Genomic DNA, 12,607 nt, shown 5'->3' on the forward strand with positions numbered 1-12,607 from the left:
ACACAAGGGATACTTTAAGGATGGTGGCAAAAAAGAAATAAAATTGCAATAGGTGGTATCATCACTTTGTCATTTTACTCCAAATAGATTTAAACAAGAAGTCTTTTAAATGAGCTCTTAATTAATAGATGTTGATAAAGAATTCCTAAATGAATATATAAACAAGTAAACCTTGTCTATGTGCTTTACATTTCCAATTTCATTGTTAATCATATACAAGTAAGTGAAAAATTACCAGTTAAATAGGAGGAGGCATAAAGGCATGTCTGCTCAGCAAGGGTATCCTATCCTGTGCAGATCTCCATGGGGTTTAAGGGTGAGGGTCTGTGTTCTCAGCTCCACTGATTGCATATCCGGCTGCTGGCACAGTGAGTAGAAAAGAGACATACTGTTGGCACTCTGAGAGCCTGGTAATGATGCTCATACACCAGCAGGCAGAGCCGCGGCCAGGGCACGGGATGGAAATGACTAGTCACATTCAATTGTGACCTACACGCTCATAAACTCTGAGGTTAATATATTTGTCTTCTCAAAACATTAAATAAGCTGAAGAAAATCTGTATTTAGTTATTTTTCAAGAACAAAGAAGTAATCAAAAGGTTCTTCTGTCTATGATAAATCCCCATTGCAAAGTTTTCAATATTCTTTGTAGCTTTATGATGATTTCCCCTTTATACACATAGATAGTGTATACAGTTGTAATAAGAGGAACACATGCCATGATAGGCTGAATTTCATCATAGTGTAGAGAATTGTATCAAGGAACTGCTTTATATCATGTATGTCACTGCCTAACAGGAAACAGATGTCTAGCTGGCCAAAAAAATACAAATTTCTTGTCCAGATTTTGTTTAGGTCTCCTCTTTTTCAAAGTAAGTGTTTTGCAACTGAGTTGGCAAGAATTAAATAGGCTACTAGGGCTTGCTCAGTGAGCGCCCAGTGACCCGCAGCAAAGCTGGCTGAGGGGGACGGGGGTCTCTTTCACAGCACCCAACCCCCAGCTCTGACCCTTGTTCCTGTCACACCAGCCAGCTCACAACAAGGCAGGGGGCAAACTTTCACTCAGCCAGTGCCCTGTTCATAGCAGTTCAGTAAGGTAGATGCTAGTATTTTGATTTTAACCAATCAAGAAGATGAAGGTAAGAAGGGTTAAGGAGTGTAACATTACATAATTAGAGGAAATACAGGGGGAGGGAAGAAGGAAGGGAGGTAGGCAGGCAAGAAGAAAAAGAAAACAGGTCTTTGCATGAGCCACGTATTTGATGCAGAAAAGATTATGATTAGTTCAATGCTGCAACCTCAGGGTAGCATAAAAGAAAGAGAGGAGGGTTGAAAAAAAGAAGGAAGGAAGGAAAGAAGAAAAAAAAAACCCTAGTAAGTAATGGACTTTTTGTCCAACTTTAAACATAACTTAGCTGAGAGTTTCACCTCAAACCATCTAATTCCAAAGTATATATTCAGTCCAAAGCATTAAGTTCTAAGTTTGATGAAAATCCTTCCAGAATTGCCTTTCTTTTAAAATAGTTCCAAGTTCAATGTTAGCCAAGGTTTCAGAATCTACTTGGTTTTTCTAAACAACTCCCATGACTGCTTTCATTCTCCCTTCCACATTAATCATATTTAATGGTAGCAATGTCATATGTATATGCATTTTTACTTAAAAAATTTTACAGTAATATTGTCTATTCTTGCTGAATTTTTTTTGAAAAATAAATGACCCAGGCAAATTTTCACAGAATGTTTAGTGCATTATTCACATAAGAATCAATATACACAAAATGACAGGGTTTTTTTCCCCCATAATTTTAAATAAATAATAGTCCCCTTCATCCTCCAGGACTCATGCATCTTCTTTGCAAGCAGCTTGATTTACACAAGAAATCCAGAAATGACACATCCAGTGACAAGGCCAAATCTGTGATTCCAGCTGGAAGCCAGTGCTCATTTCAGTCAAAGAGGCCAAATCGGGGTGTGACTCAAGGAGTTGGACGTCAGAGAAGCGACCAGAATGATGTCGATTTTGACCAGGTGTGCGCAGGAGCGTTGCTAAGAGGCAATGATTCTGGAAAATCTTCCAAAAGGGCCAAATGGAGGAAAAGGCTCTCATGTGTTGGCACATAATTTGGTAGATTGGTGAGATTTTCCAAAAGAATTATTTAAAAATGTTTTAGGAATTTCTAAAGAGTTATTTCTTCTTACATCTTTGAAAACAGACATTCTAATAATTACATTTGTCAACAACTCTCCTATTAAAAATAAAATCCATTATGTCATGCCAAAGGGCATGATTGTCTCAGTAAAAAGAAAAATCGGAGAAATGGAGAAAAGTTTACCTTTTTACATGTACTTGTTAGCCAGAGGCATCTGTTTGCTCTGTTTTTACCCATCTGTTCCAACTTGATATAAAATTATTCATTCAATTCCAGAATAGGATTACTGTGTTTTAATACCAGAGAGATTTGGCCTTTGATAATTGTCACTGGTATTCAGAAGATGATTCTGGTTAAGTCTATGTGTCCACAAATCACCAAAAAAATAAATAGTGGGATTCCTTCACATAAAAAATGTATTGAGGAGTATTTCAGAAAGGCTGGGGTCCCTATAAAGCACTGAAATGTTCCCAAAATTTGGCTGCATACAAATGGTCATATACACATTTTATTTTTCTTTGTTCTACAGTGGGAAATTTCACTGGCCTTAAATATTACTGCGAATACCTATATTAGTTTGTGAGTGCTTGTTTAAGATCCTACTAGAGTTATAATGAAGTTAATTATTATCAGTAATAATAGCATTTATGGAAAATCCACTGTGTGTAGTTTTATTGGTTTAGGATCTAATTATAACGAATATACACCTGCTCTGACACCACTACTCTCTGATGCTTATAAGTTAAATTGTGTGTGTGTGTGTGTGTGTGTGTAATACTAGAAAGGTGTTTGACTCTGGTAGATATATTCATGAAAAAGAATCAAGATTATATCACTCTGTCAGAGAAAGACAATGATATGATATTTATATGTGGAATCTGAAAAAAAAGATACAAGTAAACTTATTTAAAAACCAGAAATAGATGCACAAACATAGAAAACAAATTGTGGTTATTGAAGGGGGAAAGGGTGGAGGAGAGGGATTAATTAGGAGTTTGGGATTTGCAGGTACAAACTACTATATATAAAGTAAACAATAAGGACCTACTGTATGGCATGAGGAACTATATTCAATATATTTTAATAACCTATAATGGAAAAGAATCTGAAAAGGAATATATATATGTGTGTGTGTGTGTTTGTGTGTCTGTATAACTGAATCATTTTGCTGTACAGCTGAAACTAACACAACATTATAAATCAACTATACTTAAGTAAAAAATTAAAAAAAAGAATCTCTCTGTGATGAAATAGACCCCTAAGCTACCGTTGTTTTAAAGGCATGATTGAATTGTGTCATCATACTTGAGGAGAACTTCACTGAGCAGGTCTTCTAATACTAGGCTTTGGGCATGGGTACATTGGATCAGAAGGGTACGTGGTGCAGGCTAGGGGTAGCGCTGGTGTGAGCATCATGATGCAGGCAAGAGGAGTGGTGCAGGTGACAGGAGAGAGAAGAGAATGAGCACACTACATGAGAAAGATACTAGCAAGAACAGGCATTATTTGAATAACACAGAAGAATTGGTGTGCACGTGTGTGTGTTGCTGAGGAGTATGGAGCAAGGAATAAGCTTGGATTGGCAAAAAAGGACCTCCGTGTAGAAATACTTAAATGGCCACTTGAGGACTCTAAGCTTAAACATTGTAGATTTCTGTTCAGGGCACTAGCCTGCAGGAAGTAGTATTTTCAGAAGGTACCTAGTGCTGGATGTGTAGGAGACCAGGGGAAATTAAAAATAAGAAATCAAACATTTAGATCCGTTGTCTTTTACACTACATTACATTCCCACAGGTGCATATTTCAATTCATTAGGATCAGAATTTACTTTATCTACATTTTATTCTCATACTGTTAGTAATTACCTTTATTTGGAATGTGTTAACTATTATTTAATTAGCACACACTTGTATTTTATAAATAAATATATGTATACAAAATGGTTGATCAATTAAGTATTTAGTAATAGTGCTGTGGGTTCATAAATTTGTACGTGACATTTAGGTGAAGCCTGGCTAATGTGGTAGCATTGATATTTAATCAGGGAACATAAAACTAAAATCAGGAGCTTGGAAAAGCCAAATTGGACAAATATCATAAAACAAAGTACAAAGGAATTTAGTGACATGTTGGGAATGGATGAAGAGGATGACATAGGGAAAACTAAAGGTAAGATTTTGTGCCTGGAGAACTAACATCATGATGTCACGTACTAAAATTTAGAATTTAGAGGATAAACTCTGCCTTTAAATGGTCAGTTTAATTTGCAATATTTTTTATCACCCTATTTATTAACAAATGTATGCAAAACACCTACCCTTCTTTTTTGTTTCATATTAAATCCAAAAACTGTCATCTGAACACCAAGTATGTGCTGAATGTGCTGAGAATACAGAAAAGGAAAAAAGTGTCTCTAAACCCTAAAATACTCCCAATATTGGGTGAAAACATATGCTAATGTGTATATTTGCTAAACAACCTAGTTAGCGTCATATTTAAGTCCTGTATAAACTGTTACAGGAATGCAGATGTTAGAGTTATTGATTCTGTCTGAGGGCATCAGAAAAGAGCTGGCCTCTGTACATAGAATTCAGATCCTTCATATATTTGTCATTTGGATATTTACCACTTTTGCCAAATTGATTAAAAAGAATAATTGCCAGTTGCCTCACGGAAATAGAATAGTGTCTTCTTTATTTACTAACACAGAATGTCGAGCTATTCTAACTGTCATAGCAGTGGGTCATGACCTTGGAAATGATGTACTTTTAAAAAACAAGTGATATTATGGAGGTACGTGATCCTATAAGTACTTAAGCATAGTCAACTAATTAGATAATATTAACAAGCTCCTGTTTAAGGATACATGGAAAAGAAACTAACTGTCATAACATTTTATTAGAGATTCACACTATATTTATAGCTGTTCCTAGTAGCACTGCAATGCCAAACGTTGCCATGAAACGATTCTTGTCACCTTTACAACACTGTTACCATCTTCATGTGTTGTTTACAGAATGAAATAAAAAATCCAACTCTTAGGTTTCTCTCTTGCATGCTCTGTATGTGTGTGTATATCCAGTGCATCTATCGATCGATCGATCGATCTATCTATCTTATGTGTGCATATATATGCAGAGGGTGTATACAAATACACACACACAGAGTACCCAAGAGAGAATCTTAATACCTGGATTTCTTATATCTGTGTGTCTGTATTTGAAAAAAAATCTGAAGTTTGTAAAGGGAGTCATTCTATGATTTTTTTTTGTTATTCATATCAGAATTTCTTTGATTTGCATTTTATTTGGAATGTATTCTAACAACTCAAGTTTTGTCAATTTAGGGCAAATATGATGTTTAGTGAAATAATGATACTTTAAATGGTAGGAGAGAAACGTCATTCCTTCTTCATTGTTATCTTCTTAGGTATTGAGGTTGCAATGAAGCTGAAGCATTTCAATTTTCAAATATATTCTTCTAAGTCTAATTCTTTCTTATTAAACATGTCTTTAGTGAACTTATGAAAAATTCTAAATACTTTTATTTTCATGCAATTTTTAAGGGTTATTTTCCATGTACAGGTATTACAAGGTATGGGCTGTATTCCCCAGATTGTACAATACATCCTTGTAGCTTATCTCACACACAGGAGTTTCACCTCCTACTCCTCCACTCCTACATTGCTTTTCCACCTGCCCTCTGGTAACCACTAGTTTGCTCTCTCTATCCTTGAGTCTGCTTCTTTTTTGTTACATTCACTAGCAGTGAATGACATTTTAACATGTTAAAATCAGAAAGTTAAACTGTATGGATGTGCATGGTAATACAAGCCTTTATGCAGTTTTACAAGTTGTGCAGCAATTCAAATATTATCCATAAATAATTTTCTATCACATGAGATAATTTTTTCTTCCTTTATATGTGCAGCTCTGTTTCTTTGTTTAGTCACATATCATCGGAGATAAAAAATTGTTTCCAATTTTTGCCTGCGTCTTTCTGACACTTGGGTCTTTAACATCTGAATGCTTCTATTCTTTAACTGAAAATTCAATCTTAAATTGAAGATGTTAAGGCAGGTGTAATAGAGAGTAGACCGGACTGCTTGCTATGCATCTAGAAATAGAGGTATGAAGATAATTAATTATCCTGAGAGGTGGAAAAGTCAAAAATATAAGTAGACTCAAGAAGGTTTTAGGTACATTTGAAGGTGAAAGATTAAAAATGAGTTATCAACACATCCTCCAGGCTTTATCCACAGTCATTAAGAATATTATCATGTATGGCATAACAAAGGGTATAATATAAATTTTCTCTGATGAACTGCAAGCTATTTCCTGGAGAGTAAGTTGAAATAGATTGTGAGTGCAGGAGATGGGTCCAAGATTAATAAAAATGTCTGCCATGGATGGATGTGGGCTAGTAGTAGCCTGGATGCCAGTTTTTGCCACTGCAGATGTAATAGTTAGATCTCTTCACATGGCTGTTCAACACTCAAACACTCTTGCCCTGGTAAACAGTATGCAGATTATTTTGTGGCTACCAATTCATCCTTCAAATTTAATTCTTGAGTTTTAAGTAGAGCTGACTCTACTTCCAAACTCCAGAAATAGACAAGGATCATGGAGTTGATAAGACAAACAAAAAGTGATTTCCTCTGGCCCTAAAAATTGGATTCAGGAATGAACATTTGACCTTACCTGATGCCAGTAAGACCTACTTAGATTTTGGCTAGGTCTTTTATTTTTATTTTTATTTTTTATTGAAGTATAGTTGATTTATAATGTTAGTTTCAGGTATACAGCAAAGTGATTCATTTGTACATATACATAAATATTATATTTTCTTTCAGATTCTTTTCCATGGTATGTTATTATAAAAAATTGGATTGAGTTCCCTGTGCTATACAGTAGGTTCTTGTTTATCTACTTTATATGCAGTAGTGTGCTTATGTTAATCCCCATTCTCCCTGCCTTTCCCCTTTGTAACCATAGTTTGTTTTCTATGCCCATGAGTCTGTTTTTGGTTTGTAAGTAGAATTTGTATCACTTTTCTTTAGATTCCACATATAAGTGATATCATGTGATATTTGTCTTTCTCTGTCTGACTCACTTGGCTGGGTCTTTTAAAAGAGAGGCTTCTTGTCTTTTTGGCCAAGGTCAATGCCTATCATTGTAGAAAATGATCCACTGAATCCTTGAATAAAGCCAGTGGTGAGGAGTGAAAAATGGAGCAAAACTAATTCCTAACTACATAAATTGGAATAAACTAAACATGAAGGTAGATACCGAAATAAATCTCAGTCATTTGAATAAATAAGTTCAATTTGACATAGGTCATTTTGGGTTGAGTCTTCCATCACTTGTAAATCTTGATGTAACTGACATGTCTCATCTGTTCGATCACCATCAATGTAAGTTCCAGTATTTTTGCTCATTGGACACCTGATAGCTGTTGCTTTAACAGTGGCCTGTGCGCGTACCACATCATGGCAAAGTTTGATGGGTGTCTATAATTTCATGAGTGCAAGAAATGTGGACATGTTGTGTTGGGATATGAAGCTAGTTATGGAGCAGATACACAGGACAGCACACTCACACTCAAAGAGGAAACTGCTGTAAGGAGAGGCTGGGGCGAGTGCGTTGCCTAAAAAGTTGTCTGGTTTGTTTTCCTTCCATACTGCACACGTTCTTCAAGTGTGGCCATTCAAAACGTGCATGTTCTGCAACAGTAACGGTGGTCCCTCTCCTCCCAGCAGGAAGTAAGCTAATAGCCGACAGAGAAGAAGCAGAAACGGGCACCAAGGTGGAGGGGGGAGGGAACACAAACGTGCCACTTGTCTTTGAGAGAGCATGAGTGTAGGAGTTGATGCTGACAGAACAGTAAACCGCCCGGTTCATAGCTTGCTACAGCTCTGTCATGTTGTCCTCTCATTTCTGTGGGTTATGATAATTAGGTCTTAGGTTTCTTGTCCTTGATAGGTACCAAGATATTCAACTAGCATGTATTTGTTTAATGGAATACAGGAATACGCTATTGAGAAACTATTGCTCTGTACACATATCCATGTCTACGTGTGATCCCTCTGCTGTGGATTTACAAGGGAAAACTGAGCACATATCCTTTTCCACCTAATTGTTTTTATTCTCCACACTCATCAGCCTCACAAGATATAATAAGTACTGTGTGTCTGGGTGTGTGAACGTGGGTTTCAAAAAGATTGAGGAGAATTTTCTGAGTTGGGGGTGGGAGAGGTTGGCAAAGGACACCAGCCTGAGAAAATATTTGGACATTTTAGGTTTGAGGTCCATCAAATGGAGTGGACTAGGTTGCCTGACATGCAGGAGAGCATGGATCTTCTGTGTTTGAGGATTACAGAAGTGTGCACGAGTGCCTCTCTGTCAGGAGGTAAGTGGGTATTGGATGGGTTCTTTGGAGATACACAAGGTAGACCAAAAGCTGTCATTTCTACTGATGGTTAATATCTGAAACTGCTCAAACTCTGTGCCCAGGAGGAGACAGGTCCTTAGAGAAGGAGAGCTGTATGCATGTCTATAAAAACTTGTTAATATGTACTGGTGCCTTTGGAGTGGACATGAAACTAAGTGACAGTTAGGACTAAATACCCAGCCAACTTAAGTAAGGGAAAATAAACAAATTCACTATTTAGCAAATTCTAATCCATATGCTGGGATCGAATGTTCATGAGCGCTCCCATCTCAAAGTGCCCAGAGCTCTCACCGCATGTACGCAGGCTCTTTTTTTCTATGATCCTTTTTTATTTCCTAAAAGAAATTCTTGAGGAAAAGACAGTGAAAGAGAGTAGTTCTCAGGAAAAAGAAAACCTCCATTACCACACAATTAATAAATCCACATAAAGGGATATAAAAATGAGTTTCCATGGAGACTGGGAAGCTGAGCCCTGGTGATACTCATCTTCCCCTCCCATTTCTTCTTTCCACAGGCAGGCTAGCAATGAACAGAAATGCCTCCTTTTGAAAATTTACTCTTTTCTCTGTAGTTCCACATTTGCTATGTAACCTGGGGATGGATGGATACATATATATATATAATATATATATTTTGAATTCAGATTTCCAAGTTCCATTTCTATGATTTTGACTCAGAAATTACAGTTGGCTGTTTGGGACACTGATGGGCAGACAGACTTAGAAACTATTGACTTCATACATGGATTTCTAGGGAAACCAAATACAAAAGTGTAGACTGTTGTAATTAATAGGCCAATTGGAGATGAAGGAGAGAATAAAGAACATCCTGTTTGAAGGATATTTTTTCTACAGTAGAAAAATTATACACAGATGTAAAATTTTTTTTAGAAAAAAATATGATTCCTCACTTTAAATGATGTTTCAATCTATCAACATGCTTACAAATGACGTTTTTAAATTCAGCTCCTCATTGTCACTCTTCCAAGTTTTATAAATTCCCGTGAAATTTATAATAGGCAAAAGAATTAACGGATTAATTTTTGATGTATTTACATGGGCTCTCCATTAGAATTTTGAATCCATTCCATCTGTGATATTTTACATCACAATTAAAAAGGACCATAATTTTAATATGTGCATTTCTGAGATTATCAGGGGGCTTGTTTTTGTTTGTTCAATTTAGGATCGATAGGTCCACAGGTTCTGCTTTGAATAGTACTGAAACTACTGCTCACAGGACCATTTGATTTCACTCAATTGTTTCTTGACTTCATAGTCAACTCACAGGCTTGGTTCAAATGAATTGGGAGAATAATGAACACTTTCCTATTGATTCATCATTCTGGGAAACCTATCACAAGAGATGAAGATGAAGGGCCCCTGTTTTATGGGGCTGATGAAAGATAGCATTCTCTACTCCTTTGTAATAGTCACTTCCTTCTGGCTTCTATAAAATAATGAATGTATTTTCTTTTCATGAACAGCTCTGTGTTTATTAAAAGAAAAAAATTAAGAAATTAAGTCGATAATGTATTCATAAAGTCTCATGTGTGAGTTCCATATTTCTAAATGAAGCCATAGGTATAATAAAAATGCAACCATTTTTGAAATTAACTTTTGTGTCATGTATATTTCTTTTCTGTTCCACATGGAGGCTTTTCATCAGCTGATTAAAGGATGAAAATGGAATTAAAACCATGTGTTCATGTCTGCCTAGCATTTTATAGTTGATAAACGCTATTCATAGAAATAGATGCTTAAAAGTAAATAACTCTGCAAATCTGTTCCCAGCTACACAATCAAGTTTAATTAATTGTTAACCTATTGCTAAATAGTTAAAAATTACAGGACAACATTCAAGCCTCCAGAGCCAGGTAGTCAAGGAGTGACTTCTGGACGGCAACCTCAAACACAGGGCATCAGATATAAAAAACAGGGGCAACAGGTGTGTGTAACAGTGCCCCTCCAAGGATGCTGGTTCTCTTGTGAGTGAGCCAGAGGGAAGATACAGAGATGGTGCCTACCAGAAGAAAGAGAAAAACAAAACAAAACCACAAATGCCTAGAGTTAAAAAAAAATTTAAAGATGATACCAACAGGCTGGAACAAGGCAGAGGGAAAGCATGGAGACAGTGGCTTCTAAATGCAAGCCAAACCTGATGCCTGCCCCTGGGTCCAAAACTTCGAGACCAGCAAATGAACTCTCTTCAAATAAAGAATGGTCACCTCTCTATCTGCTGCCTCTGTGCTGAGCCCTGGGATGGGCGAGTCCCTGCTTGAGCCCTTTAAGAGCTGTTTCTTAGTTGCATATAATCTTATGGGTCTCATGGGTGTCAGCCATGTTGGTTTTCAAACCTAAATGTTTTCAGCGTCCATCTCCAGGGCTCATGATTCAGATCTTAAAATTTGGGGTGCCCAATGTGGGAATCAAACCCTTCACTCTTGGGGGAGACCTCTGGGTTTTGAGTTTCTTCCCGATTGTGGGTCTCTACACAAGGAGTGCAGTTAATGACCAGATTGTGTCCCAGCTCTCCTACCTGCTTTGATGTGGGCTTCTCTCCTTCACCTGATACATTGGAGGAACTCAGTCAGGTTTTCAGAGGAAGGTGTTCCATATGTAGCTGCTGATTCAGTGTGACTGCAGGAGGAGGTGAGTTTGGGATCCTCCTAGGTTGCTATCTGGAACTGGAACTCCCCTTCTAAATTCTTAAACCCTGTCAATCACCAATTTATTCTTCACTCTGTAATTTTGTCTTCTCAAAATAGCTATTTAAATTGAATCCTACTGTATGTAATCTTTTGAGATTCACTTTTTCCATTAATCATTATTCCCTGGGGATCTACAGTGGTCATTGGCATTATTTTATTATTTTCATGGCTGAATAGTATTCCATCGTGTATATATACCACAACTTCTTTATCCAATCATCTGTCAGTGGATATTTAGGTTGTTTCCATGTCTTGGCTATTGTAAATAGTGCTGCTATGAACATTGGGTGCATGTGCCTTTTTAAATTAGAGTTCCCTCTGGATATATGCCCAGGAGCGGGATTGCTGGATCATTTGGTAAGTCTACTTTTAGTCTTTTGAGGACTATCCATACTGTTTTCCGTAACGGCTATACCAAACTACATTCCCATCAACAGTGTAGGAGGGTTTCCTTTTCTCCACACCCTCTCCAAAATTTATTGTTTCTGGACTTTTTAATGATGGCCATTCTGACTGGTGTGAGGTGATACCTTGTTATAGTTTTGATTTACATTTCCCTGATAATTAGTGATATTAAGCATTTTTTCATGTACCTATTGGCCATTTGTATGTCTTCATTGGAGAATTGCTTGTTTATGTCTTCTGCCCATGTTTGGATTGGGTTGTTTGGTTTTTTTGCTGTTGTTGTTGTTAAGTTGTATGAGCTGTTTATATATTCTGGAAATTAAGCCCTTGTCAGTCTCATCTTTTGCAAATATTTTTTTTCCATTCTGTAGGTTTTCTTTTTGTTTTGCTTATGGTTTTCTTTGCTGTGCAAAAGATTATAAGTTTAATTAGGTCCCATTTGTTTATTTTTGCTTTTATTTTTATTGCTTGTGTAGATTGCCCTAAGAGAACATTGCTGAGATTTATGTTGGATAATGTTTTTCCTATGTTTTCTTCTAAGAGGCTTATAGTGTCTTCTTTTATGTTTAAGTCTTTAAGCCATTTTGAGTTTATTTTTGTGTATAGTGTGAGGGAGTATTCTAACTTCATTGATTTACATGCAGCTGTCCAGTTTTCCCAACACCGTTTGCTGAGGAGACTGTCTTTATTCCATCATAAGTTCTTGCCTCCTCTGTCAAAGATTAATTGGCCAAAAGTTTGTGGGTTTATTTCTGGACTCTCTCTTCTGTTCCATTGGTCCATATGTCTGTTTTTGTACCAATACAATGCTGTTTTGATTACTGTAGCCCTATTGTATTGTCTGAAGCCTGGGAGGGTTAATCCTCCAGCTTCATTCTTTCTTCTCAGTTTT

General features: G+C 36.7%; 1 long non-coding RNA gene across 6 annotated transcripts in view; it reads left to right on the forward strand.

Annotated features, from left to right (window-relative positions):
- Window positions 1-10,193, forward strand: part of LOC141577555 (uncharacterized) — a 90,061-nt gene extending 79,868 nt beyond the window's left edge. For 5 of the 6 annotated variants that reach the window (XR_012506798.1, XR_012506800.1, XR_012506796.1 and 2 more), the window contains one exon: window positions 1,838-10,193. This is a non-coding gene — a long non-coding RNA (uncharacterized LOC141577555). The remainder of the gene's footprint in view (window positions 1-1,837) is intronic. The other variant, XR_012506801.1, reaches the window with a different exon arrangement.
- Window positions 10,194-12,607: the final 2,414 nt, after the last annotated feature.

The sequence above is a fragment of the Camelus bactrianus genome, chromosome 4, assembly GCF_048773025.1.
Source record: "Camelus bactrianus isolate YW-2024 breed Bactrian camel chromosome 4, ASM4877302v1, whole genome shotgun sequence".
Classification (NCBI taxonomy): domain Eukaryota; kingdom Metazoa; phylum Chordata; class Mammalia; order Artiodactyla; family Camelidae; genus Camelus; species Camelus bactrianus.